We start from the raw sequence: 6,706 nt of genomic DNA, 5'->3' as shown, positions 1-6,706 counted from the left end.
ATATATATATATATATGGATATATATATATGGATATATGTATATTCTAATATTAATCTCCAGTTGGAATCCTATTTCAAATCTCATTATGAAACATCTCTGTAGTGCGTCTAGTCTGTTATTCAGAAACATTGTAGTGAATATTTTATTTCTACTTAGATCCTAGAATGCCAAGTCCTATCTGGTTTCTTTGGAGCCTGATATGAATTAAGAAGCAGACAAAAAGTCTTCAGGATCAGTTATCCACTTTAAAAGAGCTATCACATGTATATATCATTCTTTAGCGCAAGTCTTCATGGTCTCACTCTCTGTCTGTCTGTCTGTCTGTCTGACTCTCTCCCTCTCCCTCTCCCCCATCTCTACCAGAGAGGTAGAGACAGAGAGTCTCTGTCTCTCCATCTCTGTCTCTCTCTGTTTCTCTGTCTCTGTCTCTCTCTGACTCTGTCTGTCTCTGTCTCTGTCTCTCTGTCTCTGTCTCTCTCTCTCTCTCTCTCTCTCTCTCTCTCTCTCTCTCTCTCTGTGTGTGTGTGTGTGTGTGTGTGTGTGTGTTGAAAGATAGAATAGAGAATTAAACAGCAGCTAATTGGGATAGCAGAGACCATTATTAATTATTGCACTTCTCCATTACTATGTATCATTTATGGTACTTTATGGGGTCATGATGGTGGATAAAGGCGTAGAAGTATATTTTGATTGTGAAGGTGTAAAGTCCAAAGTGAAGCTCCCCAGATTCAGAATAGCTATTCTAACTGTATAAAAGCTATTGAGCTCTTTAGGCTTTGGGCCTGGTTAATTTGGGTGTGTAATGTTTATTTGATTTGCATGTTTCTCCTACAGCAAGATTTAAAATTTCTTAAAGCAAAAAATCAGTTGTTGGATAGGAATTTCGACCCTCCTATCATTGCTTATCCACATTCCTATCCCATTCTGTGACCTCCTTCAGAAAGTCTCAAATAACAAAATGTTATGACACAGCTCTTCTCTCCGCTTGAAATTTACTTTATCATATTGTATTGATTTTAGCTAGCTGGCTTCTGTCAGGTATAAGAAAAAAATCATAGATGAAAGAGATGAGGGTTCACTCTATAGAAGAAAAGAGCCTTGGATTTGAAGTCGCAGTCTTGGTTCAGATTTCTAATTACTTATAGAAAGCATAACCCAGATATCTCCCAGGTCCCTTATCCATGCATTAAGCATAGTTTCAAATGACTGTAATAACCACGTTCAATATGTTCTCCCTGCCAATCAAATTTAAGATCTTTAAAGGCAATGGCTGTGTTACCCCTGAACCCTTCCTCCCCAGGAGAGGCTTGGCGTGAAATAAATTGGAGTAAACAAGCCATGACATTTTCCTATCTGAAGACTTTAAAGGTAGCAAATGCACTCCCAGGTTATTGTAAGCTCTAAATTATATGTGCAAATATAACGAAACATCCATTGTTGGGTGGAAAGTTACACAGCTTATTAATGCTTACATTCATCCAACAATTTAAAAGGCTTGCTCCTTAGCACAAAGGTTCATGTTTACAGCAAGCACCACAAACAAGAGAGAACCTTTAAAGCTCTAGATGGCAGTCTACTCATCAAAGTAATTAGTTAACTATATAGATTAGAAATAACATAGGTTTGGGAAATCTTTTCAAATTTGTAGTAAGAGAAATTACCATGGAGTTAGATACGAACTGAGAAGTTGGCATTTATTTAACCCCCACCCCCACCCCGCTTCAGTCACCTGAGGGTCAAAAAGCGAGTTATAAAGTACATAGCCCAAAACAGTCATGTGTTTTTCCTAACATATTGGTGATCTTACAGTGGATTATATATAAGAATCTGTCATTAATAAATTCAGCCATTCTTCCTTACATCCATTCTTTAACAGTATCAAGCATACATTCAATAAATAAAGCATCAGAGAGACGTGACCTGAGTTCCTCCTAGGTACCAGGATGCCAATGAAACAATGACACATAAGACACAGGTTGTGCCTTAAAGAAGCTCACAAATATGAGGGAATAATTCATGAGTTTATGTGCACAAGAGCAGTGCTGTTTACTTCAGTGGACTATGACATATATACATATATGTGTATATGTGTATATAAATATATATATATGTAATATATATATATATATTGAAGAAAAGAACTTTTAATGCTTATTTTGTGCTTTATATACAAGTAAAGAATTTGTCCTATCCTTTTTTTTTAAATTTGTCCTATCTTTATCTCAAGGATTCTTAGCACAAGTATTCGGTATCGTCTAATAAATTGCTTTCTTGAGAAATATTTCCAGTGAAGAGCATGTGCCTTAGTTTTTTTATCCATTCACTAAGCCATTAGTCAAATACAGATAAAATAGCAATAAGCATATTTTGGAGTGTGTGTGTGTGTGTGTGTGTGTGTGTGTGTGTGTGCGTGTGCAGGCATATGTGTGTACTTGTATGGGTATGTGTGAGTGTATTGTGTGTGTGAGTGTGCCTATGTGTGTGAGTGTGTTTATGACGGTGCATGTGTATTTGTCCTTGTGTGAGTGTATTGTGTGTGTGAGTGTATTATGCATGTGTGTGTACATGAATGCCTATGTATGCATGTGTGTATATGCGTGTGTGTAAGAAATTATTTCCCTTTTATTAGGGATATTAAGTGAGGTGACTGGCTCAGTTAACTAGAATAACTGACCATGTTTTATGTGACAACTAAGGAAGCCTTGGGACTGCCCAGGAATCTGGCAATGAAGAGATGGTTAAAAGTGTGATAGAAGTGTAGGCGGAATGATGGAGCTGTGTTTCTGAGGAGAGTGAAATAAAGACAGGAAATGAGGGAGTTTGGAGTGTAGGAGCTACTCAGATATTTTGAGAAATTTTCCCATGAAGGGGAAGAGAGAAATGAAACATTAAACCATGGTGAGCAGGAGTCATCATTCCTTTTTTGATGATAGGAATGATAGCATTTTCAAGCTAGTAGAACACTTCACTAGTGAGGAAGAAATTGGTGCAAGACAGATGAATAAAAACAGTATATGAGACTCTCCTGGAAATGCAGTGGCCTTGCTGGCCTGAGAATCAATTCATTCTGCTTCCTGTCCTCCACTGCAAATTTTCCAGTCTCATAGCCAGCCCTGCAGCAGGGTCCTGTCCCCATTCCACCTTCAATCCCTGGGGACTGTCAACCTCGCGGTGGAACTAACTTTCCTCCCTCCTGAGAACTCTCTCAATCCCTACCCCTACCCATTCACATCCCATTTAACCCACTCCCATTCCTTTGTGTCAATCTCTGATGCCTAGAAACACTCTCTACCCAGAATCCCCAGTAGCCACACCCGTCTGGACACAGGTAAGCAGTTCCCCTTATCATTCTTGCCCTCCAGTACAATCTCTCCAGTCTCATTCCGAAGCACTGTAGAGGACTGCATGCAGGTGCAGGGGCCTGTCCCCCACCTCCAATTCCAAGAGAGTCATTCAAAACTTAGGGCAGACCCAGCTTCCTCCTTCCCTCCTAAGGACCTTCTCCGTCTCCCTCTTCTCACAACCCCATTCTTTCCTGTCAGCTCCCAATATCCAGAATCTCTTTCTACCCTGGACCTCCAGTGGCCTAACATGGAGGTGACTCAAAAGCACTGCTTTCCAGACAACCCACAGGCACCTCACTTCCCTAAGAAACAGACAGGGCAACAGAAACCAAGGAACAGAACACCCACTCCACAAAGATAAACCCAAATATCAACACGTAGAATCAGTCACCCAAATACAGATGCCTAGGCACCAGTGCATTAACATACAACACAGTATGTCTCCACCAGAACTCAGCCATCCTACTACAGAATGCCCTGAAAAATGCAACGTAGCTGAAAAATAAGACAGGGACTTCAAAACAGCTATCATTAACTTATGTGCTCGAAGACTTTAACCACAGGAAACATCAACTTAAACTGGAGGGAAACTCAAAATATTTTCACTAAAATCAGGAAAAGGATTCCCATTTTCTCCAAACCTGTTCAATAAAATGAACAAGTACAGTAATGAAGTCTATGAATACACAGTGGGATGAAATAAAGGAAGCTGTACAAGATAGGAAAATAGAAATGAAATCACTTAGGAAAACCCCAAACTGAGGAAAAAACTAGAAATGTAAAAATTAGGAAGCCAAACAAAAACCTCAGAGATAAACCTCCCCAACAGAGTACAAGACATGGGAGAGAAGGTCTCAGACACTGGTGACAAGATGGATACATACCTAAGCCAGCGAAAATTTGAAATCTTAAAAAAAAAAAAAATCTAGGTACAAAGCATCCAGGAGATCTAGGACATGTTAAAAATATCCAAATTCACAAATAACAGGAATAGAGGAAGGGAAAAATGCCCAAATCAAAGACACTTGAAGCATTTTTAACAAAATAATGGAAGAAAATTTCCCTAAGAGGAAAAACACCAAATAGCTTGGACCAGAAAAGAAATTCATCTCAGCAAATAATAATCAAAACAATAATCCTACAGAACAAAGAAAGAATATTAAAAACTGTTAAAGAAAGAGACCAAGTAACATGTAAAGGCAGATCCATTAGAACCACATCTGACTTACAGAAATAGACGCAAAAATTTTCAACAATATACTTGTAAATCGAATATAAGAACACATCAAAAACATCATCCACTATGGTCAAGTAGGCTTCACATTAGAGATACAAAGATAGTTCAGCATATGTAAATTAATAAATATAAACCACCACATAAACAGACTGGAAGACAAAAAAAACACATGATCATTTCATTAGATGTAGAAAAAGGCCTTTGAAAAAAATCAAGAACCACTTCATGATAAAAGTCCTGGAGAGATTAGGGACACAAGGAACATACCTCAACAGAGCAAAGACAATTCCCAGCAAGCCTATGGGCAGCATCAACTTAAACCAGAGGAAAACTCAAAACATTTTCACTAAAATCAGGAAAAGGATTCCCATTTTCTCCAAACCAGTTCAATCTAGTACTTGAAGCCTTCAATAGAGCAATAAGACAACTGAGGGAGATCAAGAGGATAAAAAATCAGAAGAGAAGTCAAACTATCTTTATTTTCAGATGGTATGATAGCTTACACAAGTGACCCTAAAATTCCACAACAACAACAAAACCAGCTGACACTTCCAGCAATGTACCAGGAAATAAAATTAATACATAAAAATCAGTAGTCTTCCTATATAAAAATGACAGACCAAGAAATAAATCAAGGAAATAATATCTTTAACAATATGTACTATGTGTGGATATATAAATTCCATATATATGTATACATATTCCATACATATCATATATATACATATATATAATAGGAATGATATCCCTAACCAAGCAAGTGGAAAACTCGTATGATTAAAAACAGGCTGCAGAAGTGACAGAGCAACTGGAACTGGGTCCTTCCTGCCTCCATCTACACCCAGGATGTGCAGATCTTCCACGGCCCTCTGTGCACCTCACCAGTGAGCAGAGAGCTTGTCTCCTGGGAGTGCCCTGACTCCAGGACTCAGATGAGATCACCATTTTCTCTATGGTTTCTAAGGCAGGGCCAGCCAGGAGGCACAGATCTTTCCAGGAGAGAGCTGACACAGGCTTACAGACCAACAGGAAGAACAACCTCCAGCTAGAGACAGTGAGAACATGAACTGAACATCAGAGATTACCAGAGGGTGAAAAGGCAAACATAAGAATCTTACCAACAGAAACCAAGACTACTTGGCATCATCAGAACCCAGTACTCCCACCACAGCAAGTCCTGGATACTCCAACACACCGGACAAACAAGATTCGGATCTAAAATCACATCTCATGATGCTGATAGAGGAATTTAAGGACATAAATAACTCCCTTAGAGGACTTCAGGAGAAGAGGTAAGTAGGTAGAAGCCCTTAGAAACACAAAAATCACTTAAAGAATTACAGGAGAACACAAGTAAACATGTAGAAGCTCTTAAAGAGGAAACACACACACACACACACAAAACAAAAATTCCGTTAAAGGATTATAGGAAAACATAACCAAACAGGTGAAGAAACCCAACAAAACCATCCAGGATCTAAAAATGGAAATATACGCAATAAAGAATTCACAAAGACAGACAACTCTGGAGATAGGAAACCTAGCAAACAAGTCAGGAGACATAGATGCAAGCATCTCCAACAGAATACCAGAGATAGAAGACAGAATCTCAGAGGCAGAAGACACCATAGAAAACATTGAAACAACAGTAAAAGAAAGCACAAAATGTGAAAAGATCCTAACCCTAAACATCCAGGAAATCTAGGACACAATGAGAAGACCAAGAATTGACAAATGGGACCTCAAGAAATTGCAAAGCTTCTGTAAGGCAAAAAGACATTTTGTCAATAGGACAAAATGGCAACCCACAGATTGGGAAAAGATCTTTACCAATCCTATATCTGATAGAGGGCTAATATTGAATATATCCAAAGAACTCAAGAAGTTAGATTCCAGAGAACCAAAAAACCCTATTAAAAAATGGGGTACAGAGCTAAACAAAGAATTCTCAACTGATGAACACCGAATGGCTGAGAAGCACCTAAAGAAATGTTCAACATCCTTAGTCATCAGGGAAGTGCAAATCAAAACAACTCTGAGATCCCACCTCACACAAGTCAGAATGGCTAGGATAAAATACTCAGGTGACAGCAGATGCTGGAGAGGTTGTGGAGAAAGAGGAA

This window comes from Mastomys coucha, unplaced genomic scaffold (assembly GCF_008632895.1).
Source record: "Mastomys coucha isolate ucsf_1 unplaced genomic scaffold, UCSF_Mcou_1 pScaffold9, whole genome shotgun sequence".
Classification (NCBI taxonomy): Eukaryota; Metazoa; Chordata; class Mammalia; order Rodentia; family Muridae; genus Mastomys; species Mastomys coucha.
The sequence above is the reverse complement of the archived record's forward strand: the minus strand, read 5'-3'. Positions refer to the sequence as shown.